The sequence below is a fragment of the Podarcis raffonei genome, chromosome 1 (assembly GCF_027172205.1).
Source record: "Podarcis raffonei isolate rPodRaf1 chromosome 1, rPodRaf1.pri, whole genome shotgun sequence".
NCBI lineage: Eukaryota > Metazoa > Chordata > Lepidosauria > Squamata > Lacertidae > Podarcis > Podarcis raffonei.
In genome coordinates this window covers 71,242,946-71,266,902 of record NC_070602.1, presented here as the reverse complement: position 1 = coordinate 71,266,902, position 23,957 = coordinate 71,242,946, and the positions used below count along the sequence as shown (strand labels likewise).

Below are 23,957 nucleotides of genomic sequence, written 5' to 3'. Positions count from 1 at the left end.
AGTATATTGTATTTGTATTGTACATTACTGCATTCTTAAATTTATTTTTTTTATTGTGTGAAAGCCACTCTGGCATACTTTATTTGAAAGGTGCAGTAAAAACACTAACTGTACAGACTCCCCATGTATACACAGTAGCAGATTGCGCAGAAACCTGCCTATTCAGATGTACACAAGCTTTGTTTCTGGAGCTTAAAGGAAGAGTGATTTATCAGTTTCTTTAATTTCATTACCAGGTTTTGATTAGCTTCATGTGGACATGAACCTTTATAGTCAGTTTTGTTTTCTTTATCTGTTAGTTAGAGAAACTGGCTCTATTTCTTTGTTATGCTGTACGTAGTTCCTACAGTAAGACTACATCAAGGGTTTGCCGCCTCCTCCTAGTTCAGCTTGTATTTTTTGGTCATCCCCACTTTCACCCCAATCCATTGGAATTTTAATTTTTTTTGGAGGGGGGGGGAGCTTGAAAAACAAACAAAGATACTGCGATTCAGAGAATTATATGCCAAACTATGAAATATGGCAGGGTTGAACTAATTTGATTTGGGTCATTTGGGTTGGCTATGGAATATGTGCAAATCTGAAAGCGGTTCAAAATATTTTGGAATGACAAGCAGTCTTCAGTGAGTGGCAATCCCTTTCTTCCTACATTATGAATTTCTTAAAATAAATAAATAAATTGCTTTTGGTAATTCAAGTACATCCAATGTAGGTGTAGACATTTGAATTATAAATGGTTTCTTGGTAAAATATCAGACTGTAAATCTTTATCTTATATTTGGTAGGGTAAATAAAAAATTAGGGAAAATGAAATAATGTAATGGTTCTTTTACACAATGGGGTTATGTAAATTGTTACATCTCTTTTTAGTTCCTTTTGCTTGTCTTTGTAATTTTGTTATAATTAGTTATTCTTTTAGTGATGAAGTGTTGCATTGGCTGTACACACACATTTTCTCTAATTTTATTTATAACAAAAAGAACAAAAATTGTAGTTTATTTTTAATGTTTAATACTTTTTCAGCTTAAAACAAGATAGGGGAGAATATAATAAATATCTATATATAGCCATTATATCATTACATAATGCAAATAAGATGTAACAATCATGTTACAAGAATAAACTAAGGAAGCAAAAAAAAATTATTTATGTCTAAATTTTGTTGACTTGCAACTCCAAAGTTAGCCTGAAATACATTTCAAATCCCATATTACTTAACATGGATGGTGCTTTGGGTAGCTATGTAAATATACAAGTCCACACAATTTACCTTTAGGGAATCTACTTTACTTTATTCAGAATGGCCATATCCCGTAATTTTACAATATAGTCTATGATCATCCGATTGGTTTTCCAATACTTTATGTAAACAATTCGAGCTGCCACACTCATATAAAATAGGCCATCTATTATCTAAAATGCATACCTGACTTGGATACCTTAAGGATGCCTTCTATCATATCAACCTGCATGGGAATTCAGATCTTCCACAGAGGCCTTTCTCGAGAGTTGCAAAACTGAAGGGGCTGCAAAAAAGGGAGAGGACTTTTTCATGAGTGCTTCCCAGATCTTGGAATTCCCTCTCCAGGGAAATTCGTCTGGCACCTACAGTGTTCTTTTTTAGGTGCCAGGTTAAAAGTGTGTGTGTGTGTGTGTGTAATCAGCCAATTTAATTGAAATGATTTTTTAGATCTAAGGGGAAAGCAGTGTATTTTAAACACTGGAGCTGAGTTAATCCAGTCCCCTGAATTTGGAATGTGTGAAGGTTTGTGTTTTATAGGATCTAGTTATTGTTTCTCATTAAGAATTGTGCTTATTGCTGCTACAATTTATTTCCAAAATCTCATCACTTGTTTACCATGCTAGCAATGGTGATAAAAATCTCCTTGCTGTTTGTCATGTTTCCAGCTATTTTCAAAACAATCCTGCTGCATCTTTGATGCTTTTACTAGAGTCATATACTGTATCATCAAAAGTGGCTTCTTAACTTTTTCAAGTCTCTTAAACTGAGTAATCCTATTTTATACAGTTTGTCTTCTCATCTGCCTTTGCCTTAGGATCAATATTCACTGTTGGATAGGGCACTATTTAAGCTAATTGCAAAATTTTGTGTCCTCTGTACCTAACAGTATGGATGTACTTGGCTACCATTGAAGAAGTTAAACCCAGTCCCCCCCTCTATATTCTAGAATGAGATTGTTCCAAAAAGAAGCCATTTATAGTATCAGTAAGCTGCTTCTCCAAACCATGTACAGATGTGTCATTCAGCCAGTTAATATCGGGGTTGTTGAAATCATCCATTATTATTTTTTTCTCTGGCAGATTTTGCCACTTCATTAATATCTTTCAACATACTGAGTTGCTTGGCTGCTTCTTCTTTTACATGGCTTATATCATATCATGCCATCACAGCACATTCTGCAGTTTCAAGTTAATTGCTCAATTAACAGCGGTATTCATAAAGTGCTAGGAAAATTCCACAACTAATGATTTGGACAATTTCAAAATAGGTTGGTATTTCATAGTTTTAAATGTCAGGCATGCCAGTATATGCAGGCACAGGATCATCTAAGCTTTGAACTCTTATGTAGGTATAGAGGCTAGAATTTGTGAGGGGAGTTTTTCAGCACCACCCCTTCCTTGTATTGGGGAGTTCTGCGGCCACCTTTTTAACTTCCTGGATTCCTGGGGAACAAAATTAAAAATATAAATTAACTCCTCAGTTGCTTATGGTTGTGTTTTACCAGAATGAAAGAATAAGCTACAATAATAGGCCTTTCTAATCTACCATCTTGGTCTTGGTGAGCTTTGTGATGGTTTCTTGTCAGTGCTTTTGACTGGTTGTTTGAATGTATGAGAACCATTGTTAATAAGTCTCTTGCATCTTTTTTTGCATTTACCACATTGCCTGGATATTGGAGGTAGTGGATACCATTATTCAGCCACAACATACCATTTTATTGGAGGAAAAAGACCCCCCCGCCTTGGGGATATGACAATTGTGCCTGTAGATTCTTTGCCGAATCTAAAAACATTTTCATAAGTACCACAAAGGAATAGGGTAGAGGGCATAGACACACAGCTCTAAAAAAAAGGTAAATTACCTGTAATGTTAATGCTTTCATACAAATTATCACTGAAAGACACTTAATACTGGTGATAATCTGAAGTAAGCAAAAATAAAACAACAGTTCAGAAACATTGTGTGATCTAGCCAAACATAAGCACATTTAGCAAAAGGTAAAGGTAAGCCCCAAATGAACAAAGTGAGCCTTACTTCTGGTTAAACAAGCACAGGATTGGGATTGGTAATACCCGGTGTTTGTAATTTGAAGTATCTGCTTGAGTCCAGGTAACTGGAATTGCACCTGTGCTTAAGGATTACATGCGTCTCTAAACAATGCTTTGCTAGGAAGGTGTTAATCATCAGGCTCAGGAAAGTAATAATAATATGTGTAAAATGCTAGTTGCTGCAGTGATATTCAGGTCGTCTTCTCAGGACTGTTTTTGTAATCTCATAGATACCTCAAGGACAACACAATTTACATGCTCTAACAAAAAAGGAAGAGAGAAAAAAAGAATTATATTATCCCTTTTGGGCATGCAACAAACTACCATTAACATTTTTTCATCGGTATTCTTTTTAGAGTTTTCTAAACTGAACACTACAATGCTAACAGCTTATTTTTATAAAGAGGTTATTACAGTACTTTCACATCTTTATAGTACTGTAGTAAAGCTGAATTTACTACTATAGTGAAGGTAGAGTGAGGCTAAAGCCAGAGTCAACATAAAAATGATTCAACACCCTTTGCAGATAGGGCGGGGGAAAGACCTTCTTGACTTGAGATCTGATACTGTACATAGCTAGAGGGCAGTTGTTTAAGGGTTGCCAATAAAATGTGCACACCACTGACAACAGCTGCTTTCTTATTGGTTCAGCATTGAATACTGAAATGTGAGGGATGCCTTTTCTTCTCTGTAAATACTTGATTAACATCAAATGTTTAATAAGAGTCACATGCACAAATGGAAAAGAGAAACCATCCTCAAGATTAAGTGTCTGAGACTGGCTGGGAACAAATCCAAATACCTGATTTTGTACTGTTGTGCCTACAAATTACTCTTTTAAGTATTGTGGTGTAAAACCTTTAAGGTGCTCCTTTTAATTTGAGCATGCTGACGAGGAAATATAGATTTGTTTACGTGTATAGAATTAAAGTAAACTTGTGCACTGGGAATTGGCAAATCACGTTGAGACCAATCCAGTGCTGAAATTGATCTTATTATACTGCATGGGGATGGTGCCTGATCCTCTCTAATATGTGAGGGCAGCACATGACACAAGCAAGGACTTGTCACAATACATATGTCAGAATTTTTCCCCCTTCCTAGAGTAGGAGAGAAAAAGTAGAGAAAAAACTGGGCACTGTGCTGAATTATTTGGCTTGGGTGGAAGCTGTGTTCACCTCTGTTTGCGCATGCTTCTTCTGCATGTTCTGTTGCAGCCTTCCGTAATCACATGTCCCATTATCCTTGACCATTGGCCATGGTGGCTGGTGATGGTGGGAGCTGGAGCCCACTACATCCGGGAACTCGAGCCTGGTGAAGGCTGTTCTACCATATTCCATACCAAGTAACTTGCATCATACACTTGCATTCAGAATTATGTAAGGGAGCATTGTTCCACTCTATTCTGCCTTGGTCAAACCACACCACTGTCCAGTTCTATGCAGCACAATTTAAGAAGGATATTGACAAGCTGGAACGTGTGCAGAGGAGGGCAACCAAGATGATAAAGGGTCTGGAAACCAAGCCTTATAAGAAGTGCTTGAAGGAGCTGGGTATGTTTAGCCTGGAAAAGAGGAGAGTGAGAGCGGATATGATACATGGGCTGTTACATGGAGGATGGAGCAAGCTCCTGCTCTGGAGGCTAGGACCTTGAACCAATAGATTCAGGTTACAAGAAAGGATATTCCGACTAAACATCAGGAAGAACTTCCTCACAGTAAAGCTGTTCAACAATGGAACCGACTCCCATAAGAGGTGGTGGACTCTCTTTCCTTGGAGGTTTATAAGCATGGGTTGGAGGTCCACCTGACATGTACGACCTAGTTGAGATTCCTGCATTGTAGGGGGTTGGACTAGATGACTGTTGGTATCCCTTCTAACTCTACAATTCTGATTCTCAGCCCCTAAAAGGACTCTTCCTTTTCAGGGATCCAGGGATAGGATCCTTGTACTGTTGCTGCACAGTATAAAACATTCAAAGACTTGGGCTTGAGACTGACTGCCCATCCCAAACCTGAGTGATTTATTGCTATATATGCAAAACTTTATTGAGAAAGGGAAAATGTACCCCTTTTCTTTTCTCCCTCCTGAAAAGCTCCCTACCATGGGAAAGGGGTGTTTAATGCAGTGCATATCCACTTGTTATACCTGATTCCTTTACTATAAACCTCAATGGGCTCAAGCAAGCCAATTCCCTGTCCCTACTCCCACTTGAATGGACATGTCCAATATTCTGGTAGTCCTGGAAATGAAAGGTCCTTGTCACCCTGGGCTTTTTTTAATTAAAAAGTTGTATTTTAATATAAATACTTCCCCTGAGCACAGAAAAACTAGTACCATATTTTTGAAAGGCACTATTGCACTTCCAAACTGATAGGTAAGGACTATCCAAGTTAGGTATTAAAAGAAAATTAACAACTACTACTATTGTTATTGGTTCAGAAGCCTTTTGAAACTCTTTATTGTTCTTGTCTAGGAAGACAATAAGATTTTTGAGACAGTTTTATTTTTTAAATATAAGATTTCCACTCATAAGAAAAGTTCAGGTTGAAACTGAATAAATAAGTCTGCCAATTTCCCAAGGGTGAGACCACCGCTTTCCCATGCCTCTTTTTAGCTACAATGACACTTTGATAGACAAGGTTACCTATTCTGACATAACAGACCTTTTGCTGCTTAGCTGGCTTTTGTTACAGAGGCTTAGTCTTATGAAATTTATTAAAATTTAAATGGTATTATGAGTGCTATCATTGTACAAATGAGTGCTTAATTGTCTTTTTTTCTTCTGAGAGTGCCAGCAATGACTTCGTAGATTAAAATCACCTTTGTGAGAATATCAGCATTTATCCAGTAACCACTGAAAAAACAAGGGAAGTGTTTGTTCAGTTTCTGCTAGCAGCAACCTATTGCCTGTGCAGTTTGTGGAGTGCCTCTCCATCATCTTCAGAGGGGAAAAAGAGTGCCCTGTAGGCTAAAGAAGAATAAAGTCTTGAGTGTCTGAGAGACAGAGACTCTAGACAAGTGAACATTTTCTCAGGAAACTCCAGTCTGCCATTATATTAACAAGGAAGTGTTTAAAAAGGTTTTAGGGACATATTAGATGGAAGAGACAAATAGCTATTCTGTTCTTGAGCAAGCTCTAGTGAAAGTGCTGAATAATGAATTAGAGCAGTTGTGATGAATCTGCACACAAGAAACTTTCGACACTCTCTCTCTCTCTCTCTCTCTCTCCCTCTCTCTCCCTCTCTCCCCCCCCCCCCCCGCGTGCCTTTGCTCTCCTATGACTTTTCAGGTCCAGTGGACAAGCTCAAGCAGTTTCCTCCCCTTTGAAAGGATTTAGCCTAGGAATTGGCCTTCTGCCACATTTAATCTCTCTCTCATTCTTGGGAGGCAAGAGCTTTGCTGCAGGATGAGTAGCAAACAAGGAGACTATATCAAGGCTAGGAGAGATTGTACAGTACAAGGAGGGCCATGCACATAAATTCAACAAGATACACACAAAATAATATTGGCCAAGTTCCAAAGATATGTGAAATCACTTTTGTGAGTCCGGGGTGGAGTGAGGGGATAGTTTTCCTCAAATAGTTGCCCCCCCCGCCATGCCACATGCAATTGTGTAGCATTTATGTAATTATTTAAATGGGTGTGGTGTTTGTGGCAGGTTTTTTTTAATTATTTAGCAGGATGGGGTGGCTATCCCATAGGCTTGTGTGTGCTAGTGACCCTTCAGTTTGATGTTTATCAGATCAACAATCATGTTTATTACACTCAAGTTTCCTTTATATCCTCTTGATTCAGTTAAGGCTGAATAATGAGACCAGGTGATTGACTGACCTGGCAGAAGTGGTGACAGTATCCATCAAATAAAAAGGAAAGTAAACTAACTAAAATAACTAATATTTTAGCTAGTGAGAAATGCTTAGTGGCCTGGGCTACCAGAAATATCTGTTGCTGGCTGCTTGCTTAGAATACTTAAATTGAGAGATACAAGGTATTCTAGGTGCATCTTTACATTAGTTTACTTATTCCTCCTGTGCTTAAAGCAGCCTTTGCCAACCTGATTTCCTCCAGATGTTTTGGACTATAACTCTCATTGCTGTCTCTGTGGCTGATGGGAGTTGTAGTTAAACATCTGGAGGGTATCAGATTGGTGAAGGCTGGCTTAAACTCCCAACGGTTGTCTGAAAAGAAAAACAAAACCTAGTAGCAATTTCCCATGGATGAGAGCAGCAGGGTGCCATATACATCATCTATCAGTTATGATGCCCCACTTGCAAAATCCACCAGTTTTATGCATTTGCACAAATGAATTAAGTAGAATAATGAAAGTTATTCACAGTATATGGTTCATATTTTTATTTCAGTTTGCATTTAGCCTATGGCAGGCTAGAAAGACAATAGTTTGGCAGCTGGCTCCTGGTTTTGTAATGGGGTTTTTTTCAGGCCAAGGTAAATCTGTGCTTATGATGTAACCTCTACCATCTAAACAAAGTCTCATGTTTATGCAGATTGCCAGATTGGCACTGATGTACCCTGAAGCCCAGTCACATCAAGAGTAGAATGTGGACAGCCCCATGTGTCAGTCCTGTGTTAACAGGAACACCCTGTGCTTGTTTGTTTGACAGGAATATATTCTTGTTTAATGCTGAATATGTACATTTTGCTGGCATTGTGGGTGATGTACATCACAATGATCTTATTTTCAGTTCTTGAGTCTGACAAAGTTCAGATAAGTGATTTTAGTACTTATAATAACGCAACTTCCTAATGTGCGTGTAATCTGAAGTGTGGCCTTCTCTTGTTGCACAAATAAGTTTCACGTTTAAGCAGCTTTGCCATGGTGTTGGATCGGTGATAGGTATAGTAAAAAAGCAAAATGTCTTTCATTGTGGCAGTGGGATCTTTGTGGTAGCTAGTCTTGTGTCCTATGGACTTTAAGGGCAAATCTTGCTGTCGCTGCAACAATGTCCTCCAACATACCACATGATTTTCCCCCACATAGAAAACCAACCACATTAAAATGGATTGTTTTATTCAAATAATAAAATTGATGAGACAGGTAACATTGGCCTGTCTGTTGTGTCCTTCCAAGTTCCTTATGTAGCGTCGGTACTGTTTCAATGATTTGGGGTGGGGTGGAAGTGGGGCAAAATTGCTGCATGCTAGCAGTGGATAACCTTTTTCAGCCAGAGGGCCACATTTCCTTGTGGGTGCAGCTAGGGTCAGAAATAGGAAGCACAACAAATGTGACTCCTCTTTTTTGCATGGTAGGGTACATTGAAGCTGCTCTACACTCCCCCACAACCCCCTACCCCTCTATCTTCCATCCATGCTACCAAGAAGCATTATCACAGTTCAAAGACATATTTCAACCTGGCCCAAACACTTGAGGAGAGCACAGAGCAGGGCCAGTGAGGTGTGTCACATGGTGAAGGGGAATAACAGCAGGAGGACATACCCCGGGGAGAGTCCCAAAGCCCAAATAGAAAGGGTCAGAAAGCCAAATTTGACATCTGGATCTGTGGTTCTTAATGTCTGCCGTCTTCTGACAGAATTCCATTCCCTCTTCAGGGAAAGAATTGCATTTTCAACAGTTTAAACTTAATGTTGTGCATATGAACAACTGTTTAAACTTAGTGTTGTGCATATGAGATGGAGTGGAGATCTTCTCAGGCTTCTTATGTACACTGGTGGAGGAGGTGAGGTCTCAGGTTAGATGTTGTGGTTTTTATTTCTAGGGACAGTTGAAGACAGCAAAGCTTCCGAACCACAGGAATGATGGGTAGAACACACATGACAAACAGCTCAGTGAGCATTACAAGACAGAGGATACAGTACAATTTTAGAGCCTATTTCATGGTGACGATGGCAGCAAAGAGGGACTATTTTTATACCACCATTGCATCTGCTCATTGCCATCCAACAGAGCTTTCTTCATTTGCATTTCTAGAACAGTTTGCTGGAACCCTTGGTAGCCCATTGTGATATATTTACACAGCATTTGGCAGATAAAATTGCTTGCATCTGCTCCAACTTGGATGCTAGTTTGTTTCAGTACAGTTCTTTGCTCCTCCGTGTACTTTTGCTTGGATGATTTTCAGTTGTTGTGGTCTGAGGAATGGATAGGATGTTGGAGAAATGTGGTGTACCACTTGTGTACTCAACTTTTGTTCTTCTTGGCTAAAGGGAGTGACCAGCTGGGCCCAAGAAGTGGTCAGTTCTTCTTTGGGAGAAGGGGTGGTCAGAGCTGCCTTGAAGGAGGCAGCTGTCAAAGCTACTCCTTAAGAAGCGTCCCTTGGACTCTACTGATTTTTCCAAATATTGTCCCATTTGTAACCTTCCCTTTTAGTGCTTGAATGAGCATTGTAGCCCAACTCCAGACATCCCCGAATAAAGAAAGATTATCTGGATCCATTTCAGTCTGGTTTTTGGAACTGAAATTGTACAGCTTTGGTTGTCTTGATGGACAATCTTAGCTGCAAAAGAAACAATGGAGTGTTTTTAATATCATTGACCATCGTATCCTTGTTTCCATGCTCCAGTGGTTCTGTTCTTACCTTGCTCATTGATTCCAGAGGTGGTGTTGGAAGACTAGTGTTTTTGTACTTCCTGAAACAGGCTGGTCTTGCTACAGTTTTACATGCTATAATAACCTCTAAGTTGCACTAGTGTTATATATGACCTATGAATAGCATTCAGAGAATGTATCCAGTTCAAAATACTGTGGCAGTTTATCCTGATTTGCTTGTGAGTTGTTTATACATCCTCCCATTAGTTCATTCCATACTTTTTAATGCATTTTCTAACTGGGATTTTAATTCTCTCTTATTTATTGAACCTTCATCCTGATTTGCTTGCAGGGTGTTTCTACATCTTAAAGTGAATTTGTTGCGCTATGGCAGTAGAGCGCTTTAATACACTTTAATTGCACAAATCTAAATTTACAGTATATACTTGAACACCTCTTGCAAAATAGTGATAGTCTGGAGGTGGCCCAGGTACAATTCATAGTGCTTCTCTTGTCATTTAAAAGTCTGGGTAACTTGGGGACTGGTATGTTTGTTGGATTCCTACTTTGCTGGTGTCTCAGAAGCTACTGAAAGCCTTCATAATCTGCCTAGGTGAATAAAAATCTTTCCCAGCCTTTAATTTTTATCAGTAGCACTGAGAAATAGGATGTTTTTGATGATGTTTTTCTTTTCTCTCTCTTAGTCTTGTTTCATTGATTGCTTATGACTGATGGTTTAAAAATCTGATTGTAAGGTGCCTTGGGGCCTAGAATCATCAAAATGGCAGGAATTCCTATGGGGACAATGACACACTTTCCCCTGCCCCAGTGACCCCGGGCATTGTGAATTAAGCCAATTACTATTTGAAAAGTCCTGTGCCTTCATTTCCACAGCCCCATTCTGGATTCCTTTATTTAGGAACTTGGGAAGCAGCTTTAACCATTGCTCCATGTAATGCAGCATTATCTGCACTGACTGGCAGTGGCTCAGTATCATTACCAATAGGAGTCTTTCCCAGCCGTGCCTAGGGATGCTATGGATAGAACCTGGGATCTATTGCACACAGCACATGTACCATCTAGTTGCTACAGCCTATCAGAAGGTAGTGAGATGGAAAATACATCTCTGCATCTTGAGTACTCCAGCTGTACATTATTTATGATTGGAAGGTGAATGCCAAGGGCCAAATTGTTAGTTCTCTCATGAGATGGACATTGATTGTATTTGAAATAGCATTAGGAATAGTTAAATACGTTGTGAATAAGTGACCAGACCTATCGTTTAGTCATATTGCATATGAGTCTCATGAATGTACAGTATAGAATTTCATGTCGTCACATTTTGTTTCTACTTTAGATTGCTTGGCACAATTCAAAAATTATGTTGATCTATAATATTTTAAATGGAATATCTTTATGTACTTTAAAAGATTATTAAAAAGAGAAAGATAAATAACGACACCCATTTTTTCCTGAAAGGCAAAGGGCAGCTGTCCCAGAAGCATTACAGTTCCAAGAACTCTTATGTAGTAACCCGACTGAGTTCAGTGACAAATCTCAAGAGTGAATTATTTGAAGGCTTGGAATTTATTTACCATATTTTTTGCTCTGTAAGACTCACTTTTTCCCTCCTAAAAAGTAAGGGGAAATGTGTGCGCGTCTTATGGAGTGAATGCAGGCTGTGCAGCTATCCCAGAAGCCAGAACAGCAAGAGGGATCGCTGCTTTCGCCGCGCAGCGATCCCTCTTGCTGTTCTGGCTTCTGGGGTTCAGATTTTTTTTATTCTTGTTTTCCTCCTCCAAAAACTAGGTGCGTCTTATGGTCTGGTGAGTCTTATAGAGCAAAAATACGGTATTTTATAAATAACATATATTTTACAAAGTTTGTTTGTTATACATTTGTACATCCCTTAAGATATTTCACCCAATATTTTCATGATGGTTCCTGATATCAAGCAGTAGGTTTTCATCTCTGTTTGGATATACTTGGACATGATGGCAGACTGAACCTTTCAAAACTGCACCAATTTTAACCACTGATTTCAAAGCTTCACAGATTTTTTGGTTTCTTAGAATGCTAGGTATGAGGCTGCTAACATAACAGCTATGCAATAAATAGATTTATTTAGGCAACCTGTGCATACTTACTCCAGAGCAATCGTATTTTGAGCCTTTGATTAAGTGGGACAGTAGCAGAACCTCTTACTGTTCTTGTTAATAATTGCTTTGATTCTACATTTGTACATGAATCTCCCTATATAAATGATGGTAAATAAGAGTTGTATTTCATGTAATTCCATAGGCTCCATTTTACGTGTTTAAAACTATCCCCTTGAAGACTGGCTAAATGCTGATCCTTCTTTCCTTGTAATCGCCTGATAGTTTATAAACTGTCCCCTTCTCCATCTGCAGAAATATGTCCTCTTGTAGGAGAGGGATTTCTATAAAGCTTTCTGAGAGGAAAGAAACATGCCAATTAACAATATTTTCCATTGGCCAATCTCCAGAATAAGACTGTTGTTACAGTTCTTGGTGCAGTTTCCTTTTTTATGTTAATGGTTTCTTTCTTTCTTAACTAAATTGCTATGTAGCTGGCAAATAATTGAAAATAGACCACTCTTAAAATAATAATTTTGCTAACTGGAAAAATTTGTTCATTTCTGTTATGCTGCTTTATTGCATGTGTTTTTTCCCAGGCAGCTCTCCGGACAGTAATTTTTATGCCATTCCTTTAAAATAACTTGCAAGTCTTGCAGGGCCTTTTTAGGCATTCAGCGCTGTTCTCTGCTGAAAGGGCAACAGAGTAGGGAGATGTCATAATTTTGTTGATTAATTGGACCATTATTTTGGCTATGTTATTTGTCTGTATTGGACTTTATTTCTCCCTTGTACTATTTTTAATAACTCCTTCAGACAGAATTCCAAGAATGTAGGAGAAGCATGGAAGGAAGGTGGGAATGAATTACATTGCAGTCATATGTTCAGTTAACAGGAAACAATGCATTTTTTTTGGTAAATAATAACCAAGTGGAAGTGTGACAGGAAATACATATTTCTTCTATTGGTCATTCATAAACAGCATGTGGAGAAGTCGGAATGATTCCTTATCTCGCCAACTGGTTAGAGTATTTAAATGAACCACATGGGACATTTAGGAAACACCGGTTCTGGTTGCATGATACCTTTTGAGATGCACGGTCCTATCAAATCACCATATATGCTGAACCTTCATAGAACTATATTTTTTAAAAATGACTTGATATGAATCATAGTAACTTTAGCTACACAGGACAAAAACTATATTTTCTCAGTATTCACAAAGGTGATTTTAAGTTCTCTTCCATCTTAAAAATTTCCCTGCATGCATAAACTTTGCAATTAAGGAGAACATAAGGCAATACAGTTTCTGCCTCATGTGCTAGCTTCCCAGAAGAAGGGAGATATTAGTGTGGTAAGCACTCAAGTCAGCTTTCCTTTGCTCTCCTCTTGAACATTTGCCAATGTTCTTGAACTCCCAAACTGAGGTAGGGGTGTGTGTGTGTGTGAAAGAGAGAGAGGCCGGAGGAGGTTTGGGCATGATAAAAGTTTTGAAATCCCTCAACCCTTTTTCATGCTTTCCTCCACATTTGCACCTGTTTCTTTCCCTGTTTTGCAATTTTATCGGCATTATCAGGGACCTCCTCCCAAAGCAATCCCACCAGGGATAATGTAAGTAGCATGTGGGCCTAAGAGGAAAAAAGTCAAAGTAAGAGCAAAATTTCCTGCCCTTGCTCAAAATGGGTGAACATTTTTAGTCCCCCCTCTGTTCCATCAGTAAAACAAGATTAAGAGAAAGGTCCATTTGATGGGCTGTTTTGTTGTCTGCAAAATAATCCTGTTTTCTTTCATTCCTCTAAAACAGGGTGTGTGGGGGTATTGTTTTTGTTTGTTAATATGCTATATATTTTTGTGTTTTTATAGTAAACTGTCCTGGGATCTTCAGATGAAGGGTGGTATATTAATTTAATTAATTGACTGGTTGGTTGGTTGATTAATGAGATATGCACACTGTTACACAGCAGAATTCCAAAGAGCGAAAATTCAGACCTGGCATATTTGATTGCATTTCTATCCTTAAAAAACCATCAAAATGACAAACAGTAAGTTCAACCTGAATATAAAATCAAGTACCAGCATCTGAACTAAATCAAACTGTTGTTCTGATTGCAGACCCTTCCTTTTCACATCAGTGCGATGCAGTACAAATGTTACCATGCCCAGAGCTTGCAAATTCCACCCACCACGCAAGTTCCATTTTGGCTACTTCTTTAGAACATCTGAAGGCAATTGAAGGACAGTCCAAAAATTGCTCCTTCTCTTTCTTCTTCTATCTGGAAGGCAGGAGGAGATTCATGAAGTATATTGCCCCAGGGTGGGAAGGAGATGTTTTAGGAAAGAGAGTTGATTTTTGCACACAGGGTTCTATAGTTGTATCTGAAAATCTGAAAATCTTCTGTCCTGTAACATCAGAATGGCATACCGACATGGTTTCTCCTGCCTGAAAAATGTGCCTTGAAGTAATGTTTGGATGAAAAAATACCCAAACACAATTATTCTCCTGGAATGATACAGCCAAGCTTGGTTAAAGGAGGGAAGACATTTTTATATGAAACCATAATATGGAAATTGACACCTAAAACATTTGCTAAGATAATTTCCAGGTCTTAGCAAAGCAGTCATTTGAGAAGACAGTTCCGGCATTATTTAAAAGAGGCATATACTTAAAAATATGAACGAATAAAAATATCTCCTTAGTGTTAACTATATGTTAAAGGAAAGTGACCTAGTAAAATGTTTTATCCTCAACTTCTAAGCAGGATTGGATTCAGAGTTTCCTTCAGCAAAACTCTGCTATCAGGATGCCTCTGTTGGAAGGAGACAGGTGATTTTTGCCAATTCTCCTTTCTGCCCTGTGGCCCCTGAAAAGCTGCTTCCAAGGGTTAGTGGATGTTCTGAAACAGCATGGAAGGTGATGCGAAGGCTGCAGGGGTAAGGAAGAATTAGTGAAAATTGCTTCCCTGCTTCGTCTAACAGGAGCATCCAATGAGTGGGGTTCTGCTAATGAGACAGTTAGATCCAACCCTATAAATTTATTAGACTATCACTTGATCATTTTACTGAGCCACTTTCCTTTTAAGATCTGTGGAAGAGCAGTTCTGGATCTAACACATATTCAGCATCACAATTGAAGCTTCTGGAGGCAAAGTATATATTTGTATTTGGTCTTATATAAACAAATGATTATAAAGTACTGAAGCTGCCAGGCCTGCTGTTAAAATAACTTGATACTTGCCACTGTCAGCGTAGCATGTACTTGATAATTATGTCCACATGGCCTGTTTTGTGACAAACTCTTGGTTAGCTGTGTTTGAAAACATAAATTCTCCCTTCTTTTCTAGAGTACAAGTAAGCTGTTACTGAACAACATACAGCCTAGTACAGAAACTTACATGACAGATCTATTTGAAAGGTCTGGGGCTACTCAGGCTTGTGATTTACAGATCCATCCTAAGTGCCACTGTCCATTGTATGGTATCAGCTCAAGATACAGTAACAAATGGGAGATTGTATGGCAACTGTACCATGTTAACTATCAGGTTATGCTTTCCATCTTCTTTTTTCTGAATTGCTATACGTGGTGTGCTAGGTTCCTGTGAATAATCTGAGTTGTTTCTCCCCTGCAAAACCATAAAGTCCATCTTGGCTTTCTGACACTGACTAAGCTACTTGGATTAGGAAAACCTGGTCTTAAAAGAGAAAAATTGGATGTTCCGCAAACCCAGCAGATATTTTGAAACACTCATGGAGCTGATAAGAGTCATCGTAAATTTAAACATTACCTTGCCTTGCACGGAAACCACACTAATAAATGGCTTTGAATTTTTTATGAATGACTGAGTACCAAGCTTTACTAATAAGCCCAAGCTGTGGTGCTTTATATTTTTCTTTTCTTTTCTTTTTTCTTTTTGGCTAAAGGATGCTGCAGAGAAAGCACTGATGAGGTGTCATATAATTTTACAAGTTGCATAACTGCTTTTAACAACTAAACTCTCTCTGATTAAAATAACAATTGAGCCTGTAATTTTTCTGAACAGCTGCTGCTACAGGGGGTCATTACCTTGGAGAGCTTGGAAATAATTGTACTCCTAATACATGAGTTATGTAGTCTCATGTTTTACAGCAATGCACAAAGTTTAAAGCCTATAGTAGAATGTTATTTGAAAGCTGTCAAACCATGTTAAAAAAGACTGCATCGTCAAAGGCCCTTGTGGCCAGGATTCAACATGTAGCCTTGTCTTACTCATTATAAAATGCATGTTTATAAAGTTCCACAGAGCATCCAATTCCCAATTCACTTATATCAGCAAGACTTAACTTGCTCATTAATCTAAATTCTTTTGCAACTTTAATCTACATGTTTAATTAATCATAAAATGAGGCGGTAAGTAATTTCAGCAATGTGTGGCTTGTTATCAGATGCATTTAATCACTCTTCTGTGAGCTCATTTGGAAACACCTGAAGATGTCGAGAGCAGTTTGAATAAGCATAAATTATTCTTTGTCAGTGTACTTCACCCAACTAATAAGACATTAATTTAAAAAAGGCAGTGTTAGTCATTTTTAGATCTTCACCAATATTTTTAGCTTAGCAATATAACGCTAATTGTATATACTGTACAATACACAATATAGTGTCCGACAGTGGAACAGGGAGTATTATTCAATTCATTTTCCTGTTTACATGTAATTACTCTGTGTAATCTTAGGTTGAATGAAGATTAACCATAGTTATCAAATCATAAGTATTTAAATGTTCTTGGAACAAGCTACTAGTTAATTGAAATCATAAAAGCTACTAGATGATATAACAACAGTTGTAAGATTATATCTTCTCTGTGAATTTACTTTTGTTTGAAGTACCTTTATGCAGTTTTTTTGCTGTATTAAAAACATAGCCAAATACAAAGATGTAACTTCTACAAATGAAGAAACACATTTTAATATAGCGACTATTGATCTGATCTTGACAAACTAGCAGGGCATAACAGAACCCTTTACGAGGCAATTAGATGCCAATCCACAGTTTAGTGTACTAACTGGAAAAGGTCTCTCTTGTCTTGGCACTTCTACGAATGCTACCACAGTGCCTTCAGGGAGAGGGCTGTGCGTGGCATCTTCAGCCTGTTAGGAGCTTATGCATGGGTTAAATAGCTGCACAGATCTCCAGAGTTACTATAGTGCTGGGCTGCAGTGCTGCCCTACTGTGTTCTGAATAATTTCCAAGTATACCCCTGAACCCAAAATCACCAATGTGAACTCTTCCTTTTCCTTTATTTGAGAAGCTGTGGCCAGAGGCAGAGGACTGTGTAAGACTGGAGACTATTTATCATCCTTTTCTCACCTTTCTTTCTTCAGACATGGTCAGTGGAAATATTCCTAAACCAAAGAAGACACTCACAACCTCAGGCTGATATTTCATAAGGGTGAATTATACTCCCCAGAGTGTTAGACATGGATGAATTTAAAATGGCATTTTTGGAGAATGTCAGCACCTGTCCTGTTTCTGCCTTGCAAGGGTTGACATTCTGTAAGAATAATTATTTCTTTAGAAAGAGATTTGTTGACCTGTCATGGATCTTCACAAACACACATTCTGCTGACCACTCCTTTGAGCTCTTCTAGATATTGCAGTGTGTATGTATTATAGCAGCAAGACATTATTTCTGCTATAAGAATTTTACACTTCCTGCAATGTTTTCTCTGCTCCATCTTTTCTTAAGGCCCTGTTTTCTTTGACTATGTAGTGCTCTAATAAGATCATTAGTCAGGCGCACTTTCTCCATGAACTCTAAAAGATGCTGCATTGCTGGCACTGTAGCAATACACTGTGGTAACTGATCCCTCTCTACCTTTTCCTGCTGACAAATTGCCCCTTGTGATCTCCACAATTTGATGTTTATTTTAATCCTGTATTCCTCTCCAGATGGAAGACATCACAGAGTGCTCGGCATCTAAAAACAGTAAAGCTTTTGCTATGTCATATAGTTCCGACTTGTAGGCTGCACAGTTTAACAACATTCAGTGAAAGCACAAGAATAAAACTGTGTACATATTACATTTAGGATCTGTCTGAGAAACCAACCACCAACTTACAAAATATATGAGCTACTTCTGTGTCTTCCTGCATGCAAGAATTTATTTTTGACTTGTTTACTTTGTAAATGAAAATAAAACTCGTGCAAGATACATGGACTGCTTTAGACTAAATGGTATTTTTTTTGACAAAAGGAATAAAATGATCCATATTGGGGAGTAAGTGCCTGAATTCTACAAGGGAGAAACATTGATTCAGTGTGGAGAAAGTTCCATTAAGACTTCAAGAGAGTAAAGGTGGAAACAGATGACCATTTCCATACGATAACAACGTTTAAAAGACATCTGCTACTAGAGCGTGATCAAGCCACAACTAAGCACTTTAATGCACGCCTTACAAAAGAAGATCTAGGTGATCAGACCAAAGGTTCAGCTAGTCAAGCAGTCATGTAGATTAAACAATTAACCTGTGATTGCTATTATTTCACAATTATTCAAATCTAGGTATTCTGGGGTTTAGGCATGGTAATGGGGTGCTTTTTCCATGTCAGTTACTGTCCCTCCATTCCCCAGTTTACCATTCTAAAAATGAATAAGGTAAAAAAAAGTGCTTAGTGATGGTAGTAGTAGTAATACTACTACTAATATACTTCTACAAATCAGTTTTAATAACCTTTCAGCTGTGATTTTTTTTACTCAGTTAAAATAGTTAGAAAAGATTGATTAATTTCATTGGCTCATTAGAGGTCTACTATTTAGCTGAAAAGTATGAAATCTGTGTAATTTATCAATATTTTATAATACTGTACAGTGGTACCTCAGGTTACATACGCTTCAGGTTACATACGCTTCAGGTTACACACTCTGCTAACCCAGAAATAGTGCTTCAGGTTAAGAACTTTGCTTCAGGATGAGAAAAGAAATCGTGCTCCGGTGGCGTGGCGGCAGCAGGAGGCCCCATTAACTAAAGTGGTGCTTCAGGTTAAGAACAGTTTCAAGTTAAGTACGGACCTCCGGAACGAATTAAGTACTTAACCCGAGGTACCACTGTATTCAGAATCCTGCATTTGCCCCAAGTATTGAAAGGGCAATAGCAGTGGCTCTGAGAATTCTCCGGAAAAACAATCTCTCAAAGGACCCGTTGATGGCATTTTACCATTGTACTGTGGAGAGTGTATTAACTTATGGTTTCTGTGTGTGGTTTGAGAGCTGCACAGCCAGGGAAAAAACAATGCTGTCCAGGGTTTTAAAGACTGCAGAGAGAATAATTGGGTGCACTCTTCCCACCTAAGATCAAATCTATGCTGTCAGGTACCATAAGAAAGCTGCAGAGATAGTACGTACCCCGGAAATTATCTCTTTCAACTTCTGCCTTCTGGAAGAAGGTATAGGGTTATAAAGACCAGGACTTGCTGCCTGAGAAACAGTTTCTACCCAAATGCAATTCTGGCTTTAAATGCAGTATAAGGAGTCTCTATAGTATAGTGTATTTTAAAATGGGGTTTCAGAGTTTTTAGGGGTTTTTGAATATCTTATGTAGATTTTTCAGTTTCATTCTTCTGTATGGGACAATGACAATAAAGATATTGTATAGCATCGTAGTTCCTGTGCATCACACACCTTTGGGCAGAGTATGGTCAGAAGCCTTTATAAAATCAGTATTGAAATTGTATCATTACTGGACCTAACTTGGAACATGGATCTGTAGATGCTGTCTGGCTGAAATTAACACAATAAAATATTCCTGGTTTCCCAACCATTTTGGATAATAACACCTTTATGGAATGCCATTTTTATGTAACCAACTAGCTGCTTTGTGTCTCTTAAAGATAGGCCAAAATAAGTATTTTCACTGCTGATTGTCAATAGCTGTGAAGGAAACATACCTTCAACTTATTTTCTGTCTTTGTTTTTAATAGACCTACTAGATGCTGTCTTGCTGGCTTCTTCTCTGATGACACCTTTCACGAGACACTGCTAGAGCAGAAAGGCAGCCTGTGACGGGGCCAGGTAACATTTGCATACTCACCTAAATGTTCTAATCAGTGGTAAGGGAAATGCTTTTCTCACCTGCCATATTTTCTCCCCTTATAATACCTTCATACTCCATATTTTCTAGTTAGGCGATGACCTAGATAATATAAAAGAAATGAGCATTAGATTTTTTTCCCCCACTTCGTTGGATGCCCCCATTGTTTGGAGAGTGCTGTCTTATCCTACTATACACATGTACGCAGATAGTATTGATTTCATTTATAACATGTAGACCTCTCTACTGAGGCAGTCCCATGAAATGTCCCACACTGACTTTACAATAAGAAATATCAACAATAAAAACTCATAGAAAAGCCATTTGAAATCCAGTATAGATACAGACTAAGATAAAGGCTTGTTGAAAGAGGTCTAACTACATTCTAGTTACCAGGAGTCTGAAAAGCCATCTAGTGAGTTATACATGGATCACAACTCCAAACCCAACACACTACATGCCTTCAGCAATTAAGCAATTGCTGTATATTCATAAATAGAAAATACAGACAATGCAGAAATTATAGATTCAGGATTTGCATTCCAGTTACTTTCCCTAGAAATACCTATTTCGATCCTTTTGTCAGCCCCTTCATAACAACTACTGGTTTTATAAAGCAGGACTAAGTATTCAAACTATTAAATTAAACTCTAGCAGATGGCATTTCTGAATCATAGACAGCAAAGGAGTTTAGGAGAATTCAAACACAAATAACATCTCCATTTTTGGTTATAACTTTTTCTGAGAAATGTGTAGAAAGAATCAAGTTGCACATATACTTTTTAAAGGCAAAAATAATAAAAAAAGAAATCAATTAGGTAAATCGTCCAAAAATAATTTAACCCTGGAAAAACAAGTAATAAAATTAAAATCATTGCACTATATAAAGGCAAGCAATGTAAACCATAGGGTTGTGTCCAAGGAAGTCGTCCTGTTAATGCAAGGACTTCTTTCAGTGCAGAGAGACTTTCTCTTCCTGTGTGCCCCATGTACACATGTACACAAACACACCAAATCTGTTCTAGGGGTTCCCCCCTTCTCTGGAGATTTGTGGTGGTTGTGGAAAGGGAGTAGAAGTCCTTGTGCTAGTGTGATGACTTCATTGGACTTCATTGGATACAACCTAAATTGTCTATGGGTAACTTCCATTCATGTTCTGTTATTTGGAACCTTGTGTTAATGTTTTGTTATGGGACGCCGGTGGCGCTGTGGGTAAAACCTCAGTGCCTAGGACTTGCTGATCGTATGGTCGGCAGTTCGAATCCCCGTGGCGGGGTGAGCTCCCGTCGTTCAGTCCCAGCTCCTGCCCACCTAGCAGTTCAAAAGCACTCTTAAGTGCAAGTAGATAAATAGGGACCGCTTTATAGCGGGAAGGTAAACGGCATTTCCGTGTGCTGCGCTGTTGCTGGCTTGCCAGCTGCAGCTTCGTCACGCTGGACACGTGACCCGGAAGCGTCTTCGGACGGCGCCAACTCACGGCCTCTAGAGCGAGATGAGCACGCAACCCTAGAGTCGGACACGACTGGCCCGTACGGGCAGGGGTACCTTTACCTTTTAATGTTTTGTTAGAAAAGGTAGCTGAAGCTTATTTGCAATGCTGTAGATCCCTTCCTTTCCTCTGTCAGGCATGGCCCTCTAGGGAACCTGTGGAGTTCTGCAAATGTTATTTTATTGTTTTATTAAAATTTTATTTTATTAAATGATATCAAAGTATAAAAGCAAACTTCTCTCCAATGAACTCCTCCCGCCCTCCATGCATAATCTGTAGTATTGTATTCCATTTATCTAGGGCTGGAACTGATGAAATAGTCCATTTCTCTTTGTATGCTATCAGTCAATGTATCAATTTTGGCAATCTCTAAAGCCTTGATCAGCTTTTTCTTCATAGATGGTATTGTTTCACTTTTGCAGTGCCTAGCCAACACAGTCTTGGCAGCAGCAAACAGCATATTCATAATAATTCAACTTTATGTAAAACTGTTTTTTATTTTCTTCAATACCATGGTTTTTCTTGAATGTAAGTAATCAGCGTAAGAGGGGAGGGAGAATCAAGATAGATGCTTTCGGTGCTAAAAAGCAAAACAAGACAAGTGACATTGTAAACAAAATAATAAATGCCACTTACTACTTCTGTGGCATGGTTAATGTTTTGTGCACAGTTCTCAAAGGAAACCCAACTCCTGCTCTTTCCCAATGGTCATGGGGCAACAGACATAGTTTATCCCATTTTATCCCCACAACATGGCAGAGAGTGACAGAGTGTCTAGTCTAGAGTGTCTTGAGTTCTAGATGAATGTGGAATTGTACCTGAGTCACCTGTGAGCTTTAAGAAAAGAATGCCAGTTGGGCCTAGAGAATGAGAAAAGGGGTGTAAAGAACCCAGAATGCAGGCACACTGTGCAAATTTATATGTTAAGCCTATGGCAGACAACATTAGATAGACAGAATATTAGGATATCAGTCAAAGAAAAAGGAGGGCAGGGAAAGAGAGCAAATCGACCTGTTCAAGCTGTTGCTTTTGGATAAGGGTGGAGGGAGTGGTATCCTCCTGGTGACAGCACTGGGCACCTGTGGGGCTTCTGCTAACCCCAAACTCCTCTGACCTCACAGGTGCAGTGCAACCACCAGGAAGTCACCACTGCCTCCATCCCAACTTGCCACTGCTTTCTCCTGAAGAGGAGAGGTGAATTTGGTTTTGTGAGGATGCACGTCTTGAGGTTAATAAATTCTCATCCTGTACTAAAAAAGTGAAACCTTGCATTATACAGGGATGTTTAGTGGATGTGCATTCCCCCTTTCCCACTCTAGAAGAACTACATTCTTGGCTATGTAGCCATAACAGGCTTGGGTTGGGAGCAGCAGCCTACCACTCTGTGGCACAGCGGGAATAGGCCTGGGAAGGGTGTGACCTTTACTTCTTTGCAACTCCTGAAACTCCCAGCCCCAGGGTTGAATAGTATAATAAGACTCCTCTTTCAGGTTGGCTGGATTCCTGAACAAGAGCACTCTCCTTAGAGGGTGGGACATACACTGCAATATTTTGTTGTAGACCCCACTTTGTTCTCCTGATTTGTCATTTATCCAATCGCCCCAAATGAATCTTTGAAGAAGTAATTTGATTAAACCAATGTATATCAGCTCCTGTAACAAAATTTATGCACAAAGGCATAAAGGAACATGAAAGATATTCAATAGAACTTTTTTTTTTTAAAGAACTTTTAAGAGACTAAGTTTATTCTTGGGTTAAGTAGCATTTCCATTCCATGTGATACAAGAGGGCACAAATTAATTCTATATTAGAAGTCTGATGTCAGCATCTTGGCATGTATAAAAGCTAAGTGGGACAGGATACGGAAATGGTGATACCAAGTAGTGACCAAAATGACATATAGGTGGCCATGTGACCTACAGTGTAGCAAGCAATCCACTGTTTGAAGGGGTCCTATACTTGAAGGAGTGCTAGGTTCAGGTTTAAAGATAAGGAACCATAGGAAGGGCGAGCAAGGGCTTTGAAGCCAGCTCCCTGCAATGCAGGAATTTCTTTTGCCCAATGTGGGGCTTGAACCCACAATCCTGAGATGAAGAGTCTCATCATCTACCAACTGAGCCATCCCAATTTCTATTTGAATTATAGCAATTCGGTCATAATCTGCATCTTCATATGAATAATTATCATTATTTCCTTTTTTGTGATGCATAAGTTGCTACCCTATTAGTATATGTATATTGGAATTTGCTTGTTTATGGAATTCCCACCCTGTACAAATTAGACAGAGGTGATCTTTGAGTTCCTGTTGAAAACTTTTTATTTAGACATACCTTTCCAGAGGTGTGATCTCGATTATGCTTCTTGTAATCTTTAATTTGTCATTAGTCAGTCACCTGAATGGATTATCTGTATTTATTCACATTTTAAATGATGTTTTATATTTGGTTATATACATTGCCTTGGTGTATTTTATGGCAGTATATAAATACTTTTCTAAATAAATACATA

The 23,957-nt window shown here is 38.7% G+C and overlaps 1 protein-coding gene across 10 annotated transcripts in view; it reads left to right on the top strand.

The window, feature by feature from the left end:
• SOX6 (SRY-box transcription factor 6) overlaps positions 1-23,957 on the top strand; it is a 448,703-nt gene that overhangs the window by 83,395 nt on the left and 341,351 nt on the right. For 9 of the 10 annotated variants that reach the window (XM_053392405.1, XM_053392369.1, XM_053392397.1 and 6 more), the window contains one exon: positions 19,851-19,941. The exons of the other annotated variant lie outside the window; for it this stretch is intronic. The gene's annotated coding sequence lies outside the window, so the exon portion shown is untranslated. The remainder of the gene's footprint in view (positions 1-19,850; positions 19,942-23,957) is intronic. 10 annotated transcript variants of the gene reach the window in all.